This window comes from Stomoxys calcitrans, chromosome 4 (genome assembly GCF_963082655.1).
Source record: "Stomoxys calcitrans chromosome 4, idStoCalc2.1, whole genome shotgun sequence".
Classification (NCBI taxonomy): Eukaryota; Metazoa; Arthropoda; class Insecta; order Diptera; family Muscidae; genus Stomoxys; species Stomoxys calcitrans.
Window position 1 is genome coordinate 45,221,054 of NC_081555.1, and position 21,155 is coordinate 45,242,208.

At 40.5% G+C, this 21,155-nt stretch overlaps 1 long non-coding RNA gene across 1 annotated transcript; it reads left to right on the forward strand.

Moving 5' to 3' along the window:
* Positions 1 to 20,312: 20,312 nt before the first annotated feature.
* Positions 20,313 to 20,987, forward strand: LOC131997129 (uncharacterized). Its single transcript, XR_009398075.1, has 3 exons — positions 20,313 to 20,415; positions 20,482 to 20,641; positions 20,699 to 20,987. It is a non-coding gene; the product is annotated as an uncharacterized LOC131997129 (long non-coding RNA).
* The last annotated feature ends 168 nt before the right edge of the window (positions 20,988 to 21,155 follow it).

The window sequence follows — 21,155 nt, forward strand, 5'->3', positions numbered from 1 at the left end:
AGCGGCATTCTGCCATTAGACTCCCTCAGACTTTTTCGTTCATTGTGATACCACAGAAACAGAAGAATGAAGATGTCTTCTAGTTCCAACCGTTGAACCATCCACATCGATTTAAAAAGCCCAACAACCTAAAAATGTTCACATCCGCTAAATCAGAAAAGAGAACCTACAGATAAACTGGTTCAGATTATTAGTGCGTCACACACACAGCAGATGATCTATAGTCTATTTTTCATCGACGTCCTCACAGCTTCTGCAAAAGTCGATACTTGCAACCTTCAGTCTGCCAACATGTTTGTTAGACGGATTTAAAGTAAAACTCCTTCCGACTATCAGTGCGCGATACACACACAGCAGATGTTCTATAGTCTCTTCTTCCTCGACGTCCTCACAGCTTCGGCAAAAGTCGTTATTTGCAACCTTAAGTCTGTCAGCTTGTTTTCCGATCAGACAGTGAACTGTCACGACGGACACAATGACTCAGACAACCGTTCAAGCCATCGACAGTAAAGCGGTCGACCTCTTCAAGTCACGACCAGTGGTGGAGTTCAGTAAAGTGTTTTAAGGAAATTTGTTCAGATATCATCGAAATCAGCTGTTTTCGCTTACGAATAGAAAATCGTCAACTCAAGGACGGATAAACATTTGGAGTTTACTTTAACCACTAGGAATAAAAATCATTAATTACAGTGGCTTTAGAGTAGTTTACTCTTGTTTTTATACCCACCACCGAAGGATAGTGTCATTCCGTTTGCAACACATAGAAATATCTAATTCCGACCATATAAAGTAAATATATTCTTGATGGTCGTAAAAATCCAAGACTATCTAGCCATGTCCATCCGTCTGTCCGTCTGTCTGTTTAAATCACGCACCAATATTTAACAAGTAAAAGCGTGCTAAGTTCGGTCAGGCCGAATCTTATATACCCTCCACCATGGATCGCATTTGTCTAGTTCTTTTCCCGGCATCTCTTCTTAGGCAAAAAAAAAGATAAAAGAAAAGACTTGCTCTGCTATATCAAGATATAACCCGGTTCGGACCACAATTGAATTATATGTGTAAAATAGACCAGAGACCTGTGTAAAATGTCAGCCAATTCGGATAAGAATTGCGCCCTTTGGGGGCTCAAGAAGAAAAATAGAGAGATCCATTTCTATGGGAGCTGTATCAGCCTATAGATCGATTCAGACCATAATAAACACTTATGTTGACGGTCATGAGAGGATCCGTTGTACAAAATTTCAGGAAAATCGGATAATATTTGCGACCGCTAAAGGCTCAAGAAGTCAAGACCCCAGATCGGTTTATATGGCAGCTATATCAGGTTATGAGCCGAATTGAACCTTATTCTGCACAGTTGTTGAAAGTCGTAATAAAATACGTTGTGCAAAATTTCAGCCAAATCGGATAGAAATTACGTCCTCTAGAAGATCAAGAAGTCAAGTCCCCAGATGGGTTTATATGACAGCTATATCTGGTTATGGACCGCTTCCAACCATACATGGCACAGTTGTTGGATATCATAGCAAAATACTTCGTGCAAAATTTCATTCCAATCGGATAAGAATTGCGCCCTCTAGAGGCTCAAGAAGTCAAGACCCAATATCAGTTTATGTGGCAGCTATAACAGGTTATTAACCGATTTGAACCTAATTCAGCACAGTTGTTGGAAGTCGTAGCGAAACATGTCGTGCAAGATTTCAGCCAAATCGGATAGGAATTGCGCACTCTAGACGCTCTAGAAGTCAAGACCCCAGATAGGTTTATATGACAGCTGTATCAGTTAATGGACCGATTTCAACCATACTTAACACAGTTGTTGGAAGTCATAATTAAACACATGCAAAATTTCAGCCAAATCGGATAAGAATAATGCCCTATAGCGGCTAAAGAAGTCAAGATCCCAGATCGGTTTCTATGGCAGCTATATCAAAACATGGACCGATATGGCCCATTTACAATACCAACTGACCTACACTAATAAGAAATATTTGTGCAAAATTTCAAGTGGCTAGCTTTACTCCTTTGAAAGTTAAAGTGCTTTCGACTGACAGACGGAAGGACATGGCTAGGACGATCGTGCATATATATACTTTATGGGGTCTTAGACGAATATCTCGAGGAGTTACAAACAGAATGATGAAATTAGTATATCCCCATCCTATGGTGGAGGGTATAAAAATCACTACCGAAAGATTGGGGTATATTCATTTTGTTGTTCCGATTGCAACATATCGAAATATCCATTTCCGACCCTATAAAGTATATATATTCTGGATCGTCGAAACAATCTAAGACGATCTAGCCATGTCCGTCCGTCTATTCATCTGTCTGTTGAAATCGCGATACAGTCTTTAAAAATTGATATATTGATATATTTGCACAGATTCTTTTTTTTTGTCCATAAGCAGGTTAATTTCGAAGATGGGCTATATCGGACTTCATCTTGATATAGCCCCCATACAGATCGATCCGCCGATTTAAGGTCCTAGGCCCATAAAAGCTATATTTATTAAGCGATTTCACATCCTTAACATCCTTCTCCAATTTGGGTTCCAGATCGGTTCAGATTTTAATATAGCTGCTTTATGGATCGATTTTCCGATATAAGGTTTTGGGCTCATAAAAAAGTCATTTATTACAATATCTGGGCTGTGTTAAGCCCTTCTACATCCCAGTTCCATTTGGTCCAGATCGGTTCAGATTTAGATATAGCTGACCGATTTGACTTCTTGAGTATTTACAAGCCGCAATTTTGTCAGGATTGGCTGAGTGTTCTATTATGACTTTCAACAATTTTGCTTAGTAGGGTTTAAATTGGACTATAACTTCTTATAACTCTCATATAAACCGATCACCCGTTTTGACTTCTTGCGACCCTGGAAACCATAATTTTTGTCCGATTTTGCACATAATGTTCCTTTATGCTTTCCAACAACTATGCCGAGTACGGGCTCAAATGAAAAGTATTTGGGAGTAGACCACGTATCTGATATCAACATTAGGGACCGACTGTCTAGGGGACGTCCCACCATCATAACAACCCCCAAATAGGACGTATTTGCTCACCAAGACAATTTTGGTCTTAAAGAGAGTGGAACTAAATATTTATAGTTTTTAGGGCCAATACCCCAAACCGGACAAATTTGCTGAGCTTTGCAATAAGGAGTTTAAATGAGATTAGAAAACGAATTTGAAATCCAATTTTGAGGGCAATGGCAATATGGGGTTTAAATAAATGATATATAGCTATATTAGAATAGAGCACGTTGCTGATATATTTTCCGGGCTTAGTGTTTGGGGGACCACCCCAATCGCCAAAATACCCCTAAATCGGGCATATTTACCCACCATGTCAATGTGGAGTTTAAATGAAAGGTATTGGGGGTAGAGCAAGAATTGATACCCATTTCGGGACCAATTTTCTGGGGGTTTACCCCTCTCCCAAAATACCCTACAAGCAGCAATTTTTTAGTAACCATCGCTATATTGGGCTCAAATAAAGGTATTTGGGAGTAGAACCCCTTTCCCAAAACACCCCCAAAGGGAAAACATTTTTCGACAATGTCAATATGTGGCTCTAATGAAAGCTATTTGAAATTAGAAAACGAATTTGATAACCTATTTTGGGGCCATGTGTTGGGGGACGCCTCATCCTGTAAACTCCTCTTAAGCCAATGGCAATATGGGGTTTAAATAAATGGTATTTGAGACAAGAGCACGATGCTGATTTTTTTTCAGGGCCACGTATCTGGGGGACCATCTCTCCCCCGAAAACACCACTAAATCAGACGTCATGAGAATATCGGGCTTAAATGAAGTATTTTAAGAATGGAGTACTCCTTACATCCAAACTTAAATTCGTAGACCAATAAAGATCATATGGGATTCAGATAAAGGCACTTATATTGTTAAACTGTTAGTCAAGCGATATACTATTTTCGTAGCATGGTATTTCACTAAAAGATCTTTAATTGTCGAAAATTTATATTCCAAGGAAACTTTTGTTCCATATAAAGTAAAAGAAGGCGCAGCGGAGCGGGCGCGGGTCAGCTAGTGTAGAATAAAACTATGCCCTTCAACTAAATTTATTTTGTATACATTTTTAGCAGAATCCATGGTTGTGGGTTCCCAAGATTCGGCCCGGCCAGCTTGGCACGCTTTTATTGCGGCTTCCAGGGTCTCAATAATTCAAGTCGGGTGATCGGTTTATATGGGATCTACATGAGGTTATATTCTAATTCAGACCGCACTTAGTGCAGTTGTTCAAAGTTATAACAGGACACTTTGTGCAAAATTTCAGCCAAACTTGACAAAAATTGCGGCTTCCAAGGGATTGAAAAGTCAAATCGGAAGTTCGGGAGATAAACCAATAACCCCAACGACCTACATTAATCATTAAGTAACTGTGCCAAATTTCAAGTGGCTAGCTTTACGCGTTCGACCGCTTTCGTGATTTCGAAAAACGGACGTGCGGATGGGATGGGCTTATATTTCTAATGGGAAAGTCCAAGGTTTTACAAGCGGAATGACTAGATTAGTATACCCCATCCTATGGTGGTGGGATTAAAAAAATGTGCGCAAAAACTTTCTAAGGATAAATTGATATTTATAACTTTTTTCTAAATAGTTATATGCACTTTATTTAGATTTGCTTTTGTTATTATAGAAGTGTGTTATACACTGAGGCGGCAGCCCTTGCCGATAAAGAACTCCATCGGGTCAATCCGGTGAGTACAACCGGTTGCAATGGGATTGATTTATATTTGTGATGTTTCGTAGTTAAAAGAAGAAAAACTTCAGGCTATTGGAAGAACTATTTATTACTTTTGTAATAAATAGTCCACAATCCCTGTTGAGGCCATCTTTCATCCGCAGACCTTCGGGCCCGATCCTCAAGACTTAGCTTACATGTCGTTAGAGGCTTACCCACAGATTCCAGTTTCACTGGAATGTGAAAGGTAGTTCCTAGTCTCACAAGATCGACCGCTTTACAATTTCCTGGGATATCTCTGGACCCGGCAGCCAGAATAGTTGAATTTTGATCTGTTCAGGAATCTCGTTGAAAGATCTGCGACATTCTCCAAAGATTTAATTGCTGTTTGGCTATCTGAGAAGATATTTAACCATTCCACCACTACTTTTGCCATTCCACCACTTCTTGATACACACTTCAATGGTCGTAGCCCACCTGGTCGTCTAATTTGGAAACATCCGTGTAGAAGTCTTCGTAACTTCTATTACCAGGGATATCGTAGTTGCAATCGGTTCTATCAGGAATTGTGGTCCAGTACTTTTTATCAAAAAGGAGCTCAGGCAGGGTTTTATCCACACTGGCTAGAAAATCGGACATAATATCAAGGAAAACACAGTGTCCGTAGCCGCCACATGACCAAAGAGAAAGCTCCCTTAGCCTAACAGCAGCGGTTGCAAAAATTTGTTTCGCCAAAATGTCCAGAGAGATTTGATACAGTCGAGGGCGGTTTTTGTGTTCAAATCTACGTTCTCGGGGGATTTAATGGCTGCCTGTCTGTCTGAAAAGATATTTATGCCAATCGTCGTAATGACATTATATCTTAGCCATTCCACCACTTCCTCCATTGCGAAGTTCTCGGCTTGATACACACTACAGTGTTCGGGTAACCTTTTCGATATGACCAGTTTAAGATATTTAGAGTACACCCCAAAGCCCACCTGGTCATTTAGCTTGGATCCATCCGTGTAGAAGTCTATGGTTTCTATTACCAGGGATATCGTAGTTCCAATCGGTTCTCTCAGGAATAGTGGTACAGTAATTTTTATCAAAAGGCGGCTCAGGTAGAGTATAATCCACACTGCCTGGAACATCGGATATTGTATTAAGGATAACATAGTGTCCGTAGCCGTCACATGACCAATGAAAAAGCTCCCTCACGGCAGTGGTCGCTGCAATTTAGGTAGCCACAATATCCAGAGGCATAAGATGTAGCATTAAATTTAGTGCATCAGATGATGTCATCCTCAGTGCGGCTGTAATGCACAAACAAGCCCTCCTTTGGATCCGGTTGAGTATTGAACAGTGGGTGGACTTTAGCAGCACCGTCCACCAAACCACTACATCATATAGCATTATAGGTCTGACAACTGCAGTATATACCCAGCCCATGACACGCGGCTTAAACCCCCAACTTTTGCCAATGGCACTCTTGCAGGTGTACAGGGCAAGAGTTATAAAGAGCTATATCTAAATATGAATCGATTTTGATCGACTCAATAGCGTTCGCCCTGGACCAATAAGTAATTTGGACTGCGACCTGTACCTTAATCACAAGAATACCTAGACAGACAGACATACATAGCTAAATCAAATCAGGAAGTAATTCTAAGCCGATCGGTATACTTAACAATGGGTCTAGCTCGTATCCTTCTAGCGCTTGCTAACAAATGCACAAAGTTATAATTCCCTATTCCACGGCTGTGGTGTAGGGTATTAAAAAGGATTAAAGTGTGTTTATCCTAAGAATAAATCTTAAGCTTGAAATGCTTAAAAAAGTGTTTTACAATTACATCAAATATATGTGCTTTTAGGGTGAGACATTTTTTATTGGAATAAGCAGTGCTGAATGAATTTACAATTCAAAATTTTTATGGCAAAACATCAAACTTAAGAGATTGAATTTCTTTGCCTCGAAATTTGCGTTTAACATCCAAATTATTCTCTCACCCGCAACATGTAATAACTGAAAAGTATGAGCTGCATAAATATTTACAGATTAAGGGATTACACTTATACACTTTTAGCGTAAATGATTTTTAAATCAATTTTCAATAAATTTCGCCACTCTACGATTAAAATAAACAAAAGCCTATTAACGAAATGGTCAGTGATGCATATAAAATTTCCATCATCGGATTTGTATCTCAAAAAAAAAAAAACTCCAGAGACCAGTCCTGTTTTGTTTTCCCAAAAATTTAAAAAAACAAATGAATATTTGCAAAAACGAAAGATTGCAAAAACACAAAATAGCAATTTTACTAACACAGTCAGTCATACAAATGAATGAGGGCATAAAAAAACTTAAATGGTTAAGCGTTGAAATTGACAAGGCGTGGGATTTAAGACCGGGCCCTCCGTAGCACTGTTCTGTCAACATCGACATAATAAATTTACATACAATACACCGAAGGCCAAGTCCCAAGTCTGTCCCTCTATTATGGTAAGATTAAGAGAAAGTATTATTTCGCTCCTCAAAAAAAAAAAATACGAATAGGTACTACCTATTACGTAGCGTGTTGTCCTCCCCTCCTATAGGTGTGGGTGCCTTGGAACCTGTAGTCGAGAGTAATGCTTCAAACGCACTACTAGTCGTGAGACTTATTAATGAAGAAAAGACGGATAAAGCAGAGGTATGCACAGTTCGTCCTCAGCCTTTAAGTAAAGGTGGTGTTTCTGACTCGGATTTAGACAGCGACTGCGTCAATGAAACAGAACTGACATTCCAAGCACTTCTACGGAAGCTGGAAAAAGAATCAGATTTCCCGAAGACCATAACACTGATAAAATGTTGAAGAAGAAAAAAAGCTCCCCGCTTTCAAGTACTCTGGGAAAACCAAGCCAGCCATCCCGCAAAGGAGACTCCAGACGGTGTCCTGCGGAGGTAGACAAAATTGGAACAGGAACGAAGGAAGCGCGCACGACCCCTGAGTCTTCATGGAGGACTGTGACTTCCAAAAGGAGGCCACAGCCATCACGGAAGGGTAAGATGGTCGCTGAGAATGGTAAGGAGCCGCCCTCTTACGCCAGAGTGTCAAGGAAGCACAACAGACTTATGCAGTCATTAATATCGGCTGTGCATCCGGTAGGATTCCACCAGATCATCGGTCCCAAGTGGAGGATCTGGTTAACGATCGGGTTTTTGAATATGTATGGAACTCTGAAGAGGGTCCACCCATACAAATGATGAGCTGCGAGTTTAGAGGAGACATCCTTACGCTGCGTTTAGCGTCGGCGGAATCTATTGATACCGTCAAACAGCTCGTCAGAGGTATTCACGCTCCCTGCGAGGGCGCAAAGCTCGACCTTGTGAGAAAGGTGGATATCCCCCAGCTCACAAAGCCTACGGTCTTCATCAAGGGATGGGGCAGTAATTTTGCGACGGAACGCATGTTTGGATCTTTGGGCAAGCAAAACCAAGGTTTGGTCGCAGAGAAGTGGGAGGTCTTCCACAGGAAGCAGAAAGAGGAAGGAACTCTCTTTGTAGTTGGCATTGATCAAGTCTCCGTGACAAGTTTGGCTAAGTCTAAAGGCATGGCGCACTACGGGAGCAAAGCTGTCTTTTTCAAGATTGGGAAGACTAGAATAGGCAGAAATTTTCATTCTGACTCAACACCGCCCAACAAACAGGGGGCCGACAACGAGACAATCACGACATCTCTCAATATTGGAAAGACTAGGAGAAGCAAAAGTCCTAATGCTAAAATAACACGCAGTGCAATGGCCAGTGACCCAACACGGCCTAACAAACAGGAACCCGACGACGGACCCTTCACCGATTTATTGATTCGGAATACTGGGATAGGTATACATCCTAATATGGGAACATTAGGTAGCGCAGCGACAGGAGTCTCAATGCAACCCAACGAACATGGAGCCGATGATGGTACCATGACCTACTCCCAAGAAGCCCATTTACTTAAAATTTGGAAGGCTTAGATAGACAAAGATCCTAGTATTGAAACATCAGGCAGTACAGGGTATGGAAACCCAATACAGCTTAACGAACAGGCACCCGACAGTGGAACCATTACCGTCATTAAAAGGAGTCGGAAGGCTAGACTAGGGAAATAACCTAAAACGATGACATCAGGCAGTGCAGTGACAGGAAAGTCAATGAAGTCTAAAGAACTGGGAGCAGGTCTTCCAGTAAATGAGCATCTTGGGAGCAGGCGATGAGATTATCACCTACTCCCAAGATGCTCATTTACTGGAAAACCAGTAATTGAGGTAATTCATATAAACCTCCACCGGAGCGAGACTGCTACACACGCTCTGATGGAGAAAATCAACAAAGGCAAGATTCATATTGCCTTAATTCAGGACCCATGGACGACCCGGAACAAAGTCTCTGGACTAAACCATATCAACTACCAATTATTCTATGCTATCACTGGTACTCGGCCGAGGACCTGCGTTATTTGTCATAGAAATTGGAATTATATATTTTCCCCAGAGTTGTCAACGTCGGATGCAACAGTGGTGAGACAGGGAGACGGTGGAGCATACCTGGCATGACTTTATCTGCCTTTCCCAACCCATTTTCCACAGAATACGAAGGGACTCACGGAGACACCGGAATCTTGGAATAATGAAAATGATCGAAGATTTATAATTACGGAATCCTTGAGGTGCTTCAAACCATTTAAGTCACCCGGACCTGATGGGATATTTCCGGCGTTACTACAGAAAGAAGCAGACTATCTGTCGCCTCGTCTGGCAAAAATTTTTACAGCGTGCCCAGGACTTGCATATACTCCGAAAGCCTGGCAGGAGGCAAGGGTGGTGTTTATACGCAAGCCCGGCAAGGCAAGTTATACGACACCAAAGTCCTACAGACCCATAAGCCTTACGTCCTTTCTACTCAAAACCATGGAACGTATTGCGGACACCATGATAAATAGTAGGACATACACCGAACTGCTCAAATACAAACAGCATGTCTATGTCAAGGGAAGGTCGGTGGAGACTACCCTGCATGTGGTTGTGCATAAAATAGAAGAATCGTTCGATGCCAAAACGTACACACTGGCGGTATGCATTGACATCGAGGGGACTTTTAACAATGTGCGGACCGACACATTGATCCAATCCTTAGACCAGTACCGGGTGGACTGCATAGAGACTGGATAAACCATATGCTAAGGAACAGGGGGATAAATTGTGAGTCCCATGGCATAAATATAAGGAAGAAAGTGGCACAGGGCACGCCACAAGAGGGCATTTTATCGCCATTCCCTGTGTGACCACCATAAATGACTGAGGAAGGACTTGAACCCGTCTGCTAGACGATGTAATAATATTTCTAAGAGGTAAGGATCCGAACGAGCTATGCAGAAGGGCCGGAAAGGTCCTGCATATGGCATATGACTGGGCTCGACCTATAGGTCTAAATATTAACACAGAGAAGACTGAAATATGCCTGTTCACGAGGAAGACGAAGGTGGGCCAATTTAATGCACCACGTTTCCTCAATTAGACGATATCTATATCTGACATGGTGTGATCTTGGACAGGAAACTGAATTGGAAGTGTCACATTCACAAAGTGCAACATAAGGACAATACAACAGGTTCACAGAACATGTTGGCTTGGCATACGCCCACTAGGGCACTGGATACTATCCTAGATATCCGACCCATTGACATACAGATGAAGTGTGAGGAAGGCACTGCGGCTATGAGTCTTAAGGCGATGGGAGAATGGATTGAGGATGGGGGCAGCTCATACCATCGCGGTAAAATCGAGGCGACGATAGGAAACCTGGAAGGAAAGGAAGAGGTTTCCGCTAAGATACCTGAAATTAAGTTTGAGGTCGAGTGCGAGGCACTGCTGCCATCGGCACAGTCTTAGATTGACGGAACCTTAGTATTGCCATCTCGAAAATCATGTTACACGGATGGATCAAAGCTAGAGGATAGAGTGGGCCTGGGGGTTAACATTGAGAACCCAGAGACTGAGATCTGTTTTAGACTGCCCGACCGTAATACGGTCCTGCAGGCGGAGATCCGAGTGATCAAGGAATGCGTGAAGAGGTGTGGTGCTAACGGATGTAGAGTGTGAACATCTTTACCGAAAGTAAAATTGCCATAAGGGCAATAACAGCCAGGACGGTAAGGTCTGCACATTATGAATTGATCTAGCCTTTTTAAGTCTGTTGATATCACTTAAGTGGCCGAATAAATAAAGATATCTTCATGGAATGTTGCATTGGGCTGTATCGGTTCAGATTTGGGTATCTTGAGACCCTAGAAGCCTTAATTTTTTCCAATTTCTCGAATATTTTGACCGCAGTGTTTTGTTGTAAGTAAGTATGGTCCAAATCAGTGCCAAAACCTGATAAAGTTCCCACATAACCCTCGATTTCCCTTCTTGAGCTCCGCAATTATCATAAAATTTGGCTGGTTTCAAACTAAACGACCAGGTGGGCTTTGGGGTGTACTCTAAAGATCTAGAACTGGTCATATCGAAAAGGTTACCCGACCACTGCAGTGTGTATCAAGCGAAGATCCTTGCAATTAAAGAGGTGGTGGAATGGCTAAGATATAATGTCAGAACGACAGTTGGCATTTATATCTTACTAGACAGCCATTAAATCCCCCGAGAACGTATTTCTGAACACAAAAACCGCCCTCGACTGTCGCATATCTCTCAACGAGATGGATGAATAGTTCAAAATTCACCTGTTCTGGGTGTAGGGCCACAGAGATATCCCAGGAAATTGTAAAGCGAACGAGCTTCCGAGACTAGGAACTACCCTACACATTCCAGGGATACTGTAATCTATGGGTATGCCTCTAGCGAGATGTAAGCTAAGTTTTCAGGACCAGGCCCGAAGAACAACGAATTATGGATGGTCACAAAGAGGGGGCTGTGAGCATTCCAAAACTATGTGGCCTAATCCACACTACAGCTTTGCTGTCATTGGCTAGAACAGACGTCTCAGTCATTGTGTCCGTCATGACTGGTCACTGTCTAATCGGAAAACATGCTGACAGACTGAAGGTTGCCAGCAAAGACTTTTGCAGAAGCTGTGCGAATATCGAAGAAGAAGAGACTATAGAACATCTTCTGTGTGTGTGTCCCTCACTAGCAGCCAGAAGAAGTTTCACTTTAGGTTCTCATTTCCTTGAGAACCAGTTTGATTTAGCGGATGTGAATATTTCCAAGCTATTGGCTTTTTAAAGCGATATGGATTGTTCAACGGTAGAAGGCATTTTCCTTCTTCTGTTCCTGTGGTATCACAATGGACAAAAACGTCTAAGCGAGTCTTATGGCAGACTGCCACTTAAACCTAACCTAACTTAACCTATATTTAACAAGTAAAAAGGCGTTAAGTTCGGCCGGGCCGAACTTTAGATACCCAAAAACTCGGATATATATGTAAACCTCCTTTCATCAAAATCCGGTGAAAAATTCATACCTTATGCTCCATAGCAGCTATATCAAAATATGTTCCGATTTGGACAAAATACAAACAAGTACAAGTCATTGTTCAATTGCATATAACAAAATATTGATCTTTTTAATAGCTATATCTAAAAATAAACCGATCTGAACCACATACGACATGGATGTCGAAAAGCCTAACATAAGTCACTGTGTCAAATTTCAGTGAAATCGGACTATAAATGCGCCTTTTATGGGGCCAAGACTTTAAATCGAGATGTCGGTCTATATGTGGCAGCTATATCCAAATCTGAACCGATCTGAGCCTAATTGATGAAAAATGTCGAAGGGCCCAACACAACTCACTGTCCCAAATTTCGGCGACGTCGGACAATAAATGCGCCTTTTATGACCCCAAAACCCTAAATTGAGAGATCGGTCTATATGACAGCTGCATTCAAATCTGAACGGATCTGGGCCAAATTAAAGAAGGATGCCGAAGGTCCTAACACAACTCACTGTCCCAAATTTCGGCGAAATCGGACAATAAATGCGTCCTTTATGGGCCCAAAGCATTAAATCGAGAGATCGGTCTATATGATAGCCATATCCAAATCTGAACCTATCTGGGCCAAATTGAGAAAGGTTGTCAAAGGGCATAACACAACTCAATGTCCCAAATTTCAGCAAAATCGGACAGTAAATCCGCCTTTTATTGGCTCAAGACCTTAAATTGGCGGATCGGTGTATATGGCAAATCTGGACCGATTTGAGCCAAATTGAAGAAGTATGTTTAAGGGCCTATCACAACTGACTGTCCCAAATTTCGGCTAAATTGGACAATAAATGCGCCTTTTATTGGTTCGAGAGATCGGCCTATATGGCAACTATATCCAAATCTGGACCCACCTAAGCCAAATTAAAGAAGGTTGTCAAAGGGCATAACACAACTCACTGTCCCAAATTTCAGCAAAATCAGATAATAAATGTGGCTTTTATGGGCCTAAGACCCTAAATCGGAAGATCGGTCTATATGACAGCTATATCCAAATCGGAACCGATCTGGGCCAAATTAACAAAGGAAGTCGAAGGGCCTAACACAACTCACTGCCCCAAATTTCAGCGAAATCGGATAATAAATGTGGCTTTTATGGGCCCAAGACCCTAAATCGACGGATCGGTCTATATGGGGGCCCATCTTCGAACTTAACCTGCTTATGGCAAAAAAGAATCTGTGCAAAATTTTAGCTCAATATTTCTATTTTTAAAGACTGTAGCGTGATTTCAACAGACAGACGGACCGACGGACAGACGGACGGCCATGGCGAGATCGTCTTAGATTTCTACGCTGATCAAGAATATATATAATTTATAGGGTCGGAAATGGATATTTCGATGTGTTGTAAACGGAATGACAAAATGAATGTACCCCCATCCTTCCGTGGCGGCTATAAACATGTACAGATCCGGCCCTATAGCAATCCCCAAGACCTGCATTAAAAGAAGTCTAAATGCACCTTTCTATGGCGGAAGGTATAAAAATGCAAAAATTGCTACCATATTTCGTTGCAGCAATCAAAGGCCCTTACGACAGCCATGAGCGATAATTCGTCCGCCACTGAATACATGCATGTGTGAAGGGTAGCCATTCGTATGCATGAATAATTGTCTGAAATGGATTGGTCTGTTTGACCAAAAAGTGACTAAAACACTTTAAAATATTTTAGGGAAATAAATAAACAAACTATGAATATTTTTGGCAAAGAAATAAAAATATGTAAAAAAAACAACACTAAGTGAAAGCAATTTCGTTGATGTCGAAAACTTTTTTTTACTATTGTAGTAGTTGTTGGCAATGAATTTAAACGATTCCGGTCGAAACATTTATGGCGTAAACGTTAAATCGACCAGGCCATCAATGGACAATGGCCAAAAAGAGTTACAGATTCCTAACAAAAAGTAAAATATGTCCAAAACCAAAATTAGCAATTTTTACACCTGAACTCATTCCACTACGTAAGTTATTCGTTTAGCCACTGCAAATTACTCAGAAATTGAAAAAGGGCATCATCACACAAGATTGGAAAAATCGAAGCCAGTATTTGATTGGTTTGACTTAATGGCAAATAGATTTAGAAAAAAGTTTTATAATTTTAAATTAATTTTTAAAACTTATTATTAAACAAACTATGCATGGTTATATAGGGTGGCCCATCTGCCGGATGGTTTTATAAATCTTGATATCTTTGGGCTACTTTTGTGGGGATCAGCTGAAGATAAGTGTTACAGCAATACATCAACCATTCAATAAATATCAGTGAACTAAAACTCGAAATTGAAGAAGCCGCACAGGCCTCCTAATGCTAATGGCATTTGCGAGGTACTGTGCCATTTAAAACAAGTAAGAGCCGGGCCAAACTTTGGATACCCACCACCTTGGGTATATATGAAAACCACCCTTCGTCAAAATGCGGTGAAAAATTCATACTTTATGCCCCATAGCACCTATAAGTACAAGTCATTGTTCAATGGTGTATAAGAAAATATTGTTCTTTTAAGTAGCCATATCTAAAACTAAACCGATCTGAACCATATACGACATGGTTGTCGAAAAGCCTAACATAAGTCACTGTGTCAAGAAAATGTCGAAGAGCCTAACACAACTCACTGTCCCAAATTTCGGCGACATCGGATAATAAATGCGCCTTTTATGGGGCTAAGACTTTAAATCGAGATATCTATATATTCAAATCTGGTCAGATCTGGGCCAAATTGTAGAAGGATGTCGAAGGGCCTAACACAACTCATTGTCCCAAATTTCGACGACATCGGATATCAACTGCGGCTTTTATGGGCCAAAAACCTTAAATCGAGAGATCAGTCTATATGGCAGCTATATCCAAATCTAGAGCGATCTGAGCCAAAATGAAGAAGTATGTCGAAGGCCTTAAAAAACTCACTGTCCCAATTTTCGGCGATATCGGACAATAAATACGCCTTTTATGGGCCCAAAACCGTAAATCGAGAAATCGGTCTCTATGGCAGCTATATTCAAATCTGGACCGATCTATGCCAAATTGAAGAGGGATGTCGAAGGGCCTAACGCAACTCACTGTCCCAAATTTTGGCGACATCGGATAACAAATGCGCCTTTTATGGGCCAAAAACCTTAAGTGGAGAGACCGGTCTATATGGCAGCTATATTCAAATCTGGACCTATCTGGGCCAAATTAAAGTAGGGTGTCGAAGGGCCTAACACAACTCACTGTCCCAAATTGCGGCGACATCGGACAATAAAAGCGCTTTTTATGGGCCCAAAACCTAAAACCGAGAGATCGGTCTATATGGCAACTATATCCAAATCTGGACCGATCTGTGCCATATTCCAGAAGTATGTCGAGAGACTTAACCATACCCACTGTCCCAAATTTCGGCGACAGCTAACAATAAATGCGCCTTTTATGGCCCCAAAAACTTAAATCGTGAGATCGGTCTATATTGCAGCTACATCCAAATCTGGACCGATCGGGCCAAATTGAAGAAGGATATCGAAGGTCCTTACGTAACTCATTGTCCCAAATTTCAGCAAAATCGGATAATAAATGGGGCTTTTATGGGCCTAAGACCCTAAATCGGGCGAGCGGTCTATATGGGGCCTACATCAAGATATAGTCCGATACAGCCCATCTTCGAACTTAACCTGCTTATGGACAAAAAACAAAGTTTCAGCTCAATATCTCTATTTTTAAAGACTGTAGCGTGATTTAGCGTGAACATGTCTACATCGTCTTAGATTTTTACGCTGATAAAGAATATTTATACTTTATAGGGTCAGAAATGGATATTTCGATGTGTTGCAAACGGAATGACAAAATGAATATACGCCCATCCTTCGGTGGTGGGTATAGAAATGATCGCGTAATCCTTGATAAAAAGCGTAAAAATTACATGCGTAAGATGTTTTATTCTTTATTTTATGAAACTTTTAAATAGTAAATGCAATGCACATTTTTAAGATATAAGATAAAATAAATAAATATAAACTATTTCACTAAGGTACTGTCTTCTCCTACCTCCATTCAGTTCAAGATAGAAGTTTGTGTTAGGCTTTAATGTGTGTTGTGATTATTATTTTATACCACATATCAATCACTTTTAAACATCTGTTATTTTTAGACCTTGCATTAATATATTCGATTCTGTTGTGGGCAATGTAACCATAAAACCATTTCTTAGCAAAGGTTATATATGTAAAAGACTTATAGAAATAAATTTCCGACATTTGAACCCTTTTAGTTTGGCAAGCAAAACGTCAAACCATTTAGTGTCCATTCGCTGTGGAGTTGAATTGATCCCCGTAATTAACTAATTTGTCAACTGAGTTCAACAAAGCACAAAGGACCTTAATTTTATGGTTTATGGTTGTGGAAACATCTTCTCGGCCTTTTTCTCGTTGTTTAACAAATAACACCAGAAACACTGAACCATATCATGTCACGATAGATTGCTTGGCGGCTACCAGCAATGCAATGGTATTTAGTGGGATGCCAACAACACTCGGGGATGAGCATACCATTCATGTACTGAGAGTGTGGTTGAGGTTTTGTATTACCATCGAATGCTAATAAATCTTTGCACAAATTATTCCAAAGGCATTTGAATTTCAATGAGACTCCAATGAACAAAGGACATTAGTATATCTCAAACGACCTAAAAAAGATCTGTCAACTTTAAAGAGGAACAATAAATGTAAGAAGGCCATTCATTTAGTCACCCTTGTCCCAATTTGGTTGCCACAACTTTGTATTTCAACTTTTTGACACCAGCAATGGCAGTGAGTGGTTTCTTAAATTTCGCCTTGAATTTGGTATCGGCAGAGAGTTGAATGCTGTAAGTGGAATAAACAAAAATCAAATAAGTGAAACAAAATACCATCATCTGATATGTATACAGCTACAAACTGGACAATAGTTCAAATTTAAAATTTAGCTTTTCATATACTCCCGATTTAAGAGGGAGGCCGTATACCCTGTTAGTCGGATTGCAACATCTCAAAATGTAGACCTTCATGGGTCTACATTTTGATATATTTTTATAGCCGCCATCATAGGATGATGGGTATAGGACAGCGGATCGCGCCATTTTCAGAGAAACATATGAGGTGGAGTGATTTTCTTTCATTCTGGGCTACAAAGGGAAAAAACTTTCAAGAGGATAATTTCCTCCTAAAAGACGTATCTTTTTGACAGATCCTACTATGGTTCGAAATCCAAAAATTCTCAAAATCTTTCTGTAGCTGTGATATGAATTAAAATATTGCAAATTTTTTTTATGGACAAAACCTCTCACCGTTTTACAAGACGAAAGAAGAAGAACTTTCTAACTAGCTTTACTTTATTTGGCTACGACAGAATATTTCTTCCACTAGCCGAACGTAGAACGTAGCGTTTCAAGCGCCTCGATCTTCTGCACTCATTCTAAAATCTCTGACACCAAGTTTCGAGTTGTCTCCCACCACTTGATCTTTCCATCGGGCTTTTGGTCTTCCCGATTTTCGTGTACCACCATGTTTGCCATCAAAATACTTCTTTGCAGGAGCTTCTTCATCCATTACGACAACATGACCTAGCCAGCGCAGCCGTTGTATTTTGATGCGCGTAACTATGCTATCGTCGTCATACATCACATACAACTCGTGGTTCATACGTCGCCTATATTGTACATTATCGCAAACTGGGCCATATATTTTACGAAGAATCTTTCTCTCTAATACCCCAAGCACTGCCTCATCTGCTTTCTCAAGTACCCATGCTTCAGAACCATATAACAGCACGGGTGGTATCAGTGTCTTGTATAGCGTAATCTTCGTCTGTCGAGAGGTTGCCTTGTTTCTATACTGCTTACATAGTCCAAAGCAGCATCTGTTTGCCAGTATTATTCTTCGATTAATCTCAAAACTGGTGTTATTCATTTCGGTTACCGCTGTGCCGAAGTAGATAAAGTCAGTCAGTAACTGTCACAAAGTTGTGGTTCCCAACTTTCTCCATTTTCTTTATCTGCTCGGTTGTCCAAGGCTCTTTGGGAGCTGAAACCATCTATTTACAGCCAGACCCATTTTCACTGACTCTCTTTCGATTCTTTCAAAGGCTGCAGTTACTACTTCCGGTGACCGACCTATGATATCGATGTCGTCGGCATAGTCGAGTAGCATGTGTTCTCTTGTGATTAGTGTGCCATATCTATTCACATCTGAATCTCGTATAATCTTCTCCAGCAGGATGTTAAAGAGATCACACGATAGGCTGTCTCCTTGTCTGAAACCTCGTTTGGTGCTAAATGGTTTGGAGAGATTCTTTCCTATTCTTACTGAGGAACGCGTATCAGCAAGTGTCATCAAGCAGAGTCTTTTTAATTTTGCAGAGATACCAAACACAGACATGGGTTGAACTACCTTTGAATGTATAGGGCTATCGAAAGCGGCTTAGTAGTCAACAAAGATATGGTAAGAGTTGGGCTGTCTTTTCGAGTCTTTTCCAGAGTTTGACGCAGTGTGAATATCTGGTCCAGGGTGGTTTTACCAGGTCTAAAGCCGCATTGATAGGGCCCAATTATCTCATTGACTTTAGGTTTCAATCTTTCACACAGTACGCTCGAGAGTATCTTGTATGCGATGGGTAGGAGACTTATTCCCCTGTAGTTGGCACATTCCGTCTTGACTCCTTTCTTGTGTACGGGATATAGTATGCTGAGGTTCCAATCATCGGGTATGCGTTCTTCTAGGCAGATTGCGCAGATAAGCTGATGCATACGCCTTATCAGCGTGTCGCCTCCGGTCTTAAATAGTTCAGCGGGTAACCCGTCGGCTCCTGCTGCCTTGTTGTTCTTGATTTGAACCCAGAATTTTATACCATCTTCGTGTTTTTTGATGTACCATAAGTTGGTTTACAAAATTTCGCAAAATTTTCAGTGCATCCATCTCCGAGATCTGGCGTTTTTGAAAAATAGGGTAAAGGGGGGGGGGGTCCGTCCCCCCGTCCCCCTTCGGATATCAATCTGTTTCATCGGTGTCTCAAACTCTACCATATGTGAAAATTTAATGAAAATCGGTGCAACCATTTTTTAGTCTATACGGTACAGACAAACAAACTAACAACAAACAAAGCGCAACAATGTCATTTTTATATATTGTACAAGAGGACTAGCCTTCCTCCGCCTTTACACCAAGCGACAAATATGTTTCTTATTCTTAGTCTATACAAAAAAATATACAACATATTAATCCTACAAATTTTTTCTTTCAAATTCTTTTTTCTACATATCGGACCATATTCGGATATAGACGATACTCGACAAAAGGTGTAGAGGTCTATCAAAACTCACTCTTTCAAAGTTCATCAAAATCGAATAAAATATACTCATTTTATGGGCTCAATACTCTATATCGGGAGATCAGTCTATGTGGCAGCTATATCCTAATCTGGTCAAATCAGGACGACATTCAATAGAAACGTTAGGATTATGGCCCTAAAAACATTCAATATCGAGCTCCACCCTCTTTAAGACCCAATTTTTCATGGTGAGCAAATACGTCCTATTTGGGAATTATTATGGGGCTTGGACGTCCCGTAGGCAGTTGGTCCCGAATTCTGATATAAGATTCGTGATCTACTCCTAAATAAATTTCGTTTCAGCCCCATATTTCCATAGTCGGCAAACATGACCGGTTTGGTGGGTGTTTTGGGGGTGGGTGGCCTTTTAGTGACTTTGCTCTGAAAATATATATTGGTTTCGTATTCTACTCTTAAATACCTCTTATTGCAAATGCAAATTTTGACCAAGGAACCGGGGCAAACTTCTCACATGTGTACTGGACATAAGGGGTGTCTTGATATTTGGTCGGCTCAAATCAGTATGTACGATATTTTTTTTTATTTAATTTTTTTTGTTAGATTTTTGATTTGTTTTAACGGTCTCATGTGAATTAATTTCATTGCATTGGAATGGAACGTCGATTACTTAGTTAGTAATCGCATAAGACATTGCACAGTAACTGCGTTATCGGTGGCAAGAAGAACCACACCGGGTTTTTTTTCTCGACGATGAAAGGCTTCCTAACCCTACTCATGTTCTGGGATCTTTCTTTCTTATTCACACGTCGACGTAATAAAGTCACTACCTTCAATAAAAAGAAAAAAAAAAAAAAAAAGGATACATTGTGTAAGGTATACTTCGTTGAAGTCGAACATATTATATATACATTTATATAAACGGTAATTTGTTGGTGTATTTTTTTTGTTTCTTAAACAACTTTCCTAAAACTTCCATTTTATTCCCAGTGAACTGACTAAAGAAGTGATTGTATTTGGTTTAGAGGAATTATCTTGTTCCACGTGATTAGTGTCCCAGTTAAATATTTCCTTAGGACTGGGAACCTAATTTGAATCCCCTCCAATTTTCTGGAGAAAATTTTAAGTTGGTCCTTATTAAGAATATTTGGTAAGGATACTTCCAACAGACTTGTCAAGCCTATCTCTATATTGCTGTTTTCATTAGGAGCACGTGACTACCCATGGTATTTGGTTTAGCTGAGGTTCCATGATTTTTGGGACTCAAAACATCTTTCCATACCGATTGTTTTACGGCAAACATTTTTTATTGTTTGCTGGGATTTTTTTTTTTTGATAGAATACACACTTATTTGATCGACATTGCAAATTCGGCCAAAGAGGTCAATCATCGATCACCCATAATCAACGTGCCATCATATCAACGAAGAAGAAATCCAAAGAGCAGAAAAAACAACACTCGAAAGAAGCCCACAACGGTTTATCGTGTCAACCATTGGCTTAAAAATTTGTTTTGTTGAGAAAGAAGTACATTTATAGCTGTCTCGTTACGTCCATCGCACAAAAATAATAATGCTATTTGATCCAGCGAAAGCAGAATATATGGAATAAGTAGTAAAGGAATACGCAATTTTTGGGAGGAGTTAAATCTAGAGGTTTGTTCC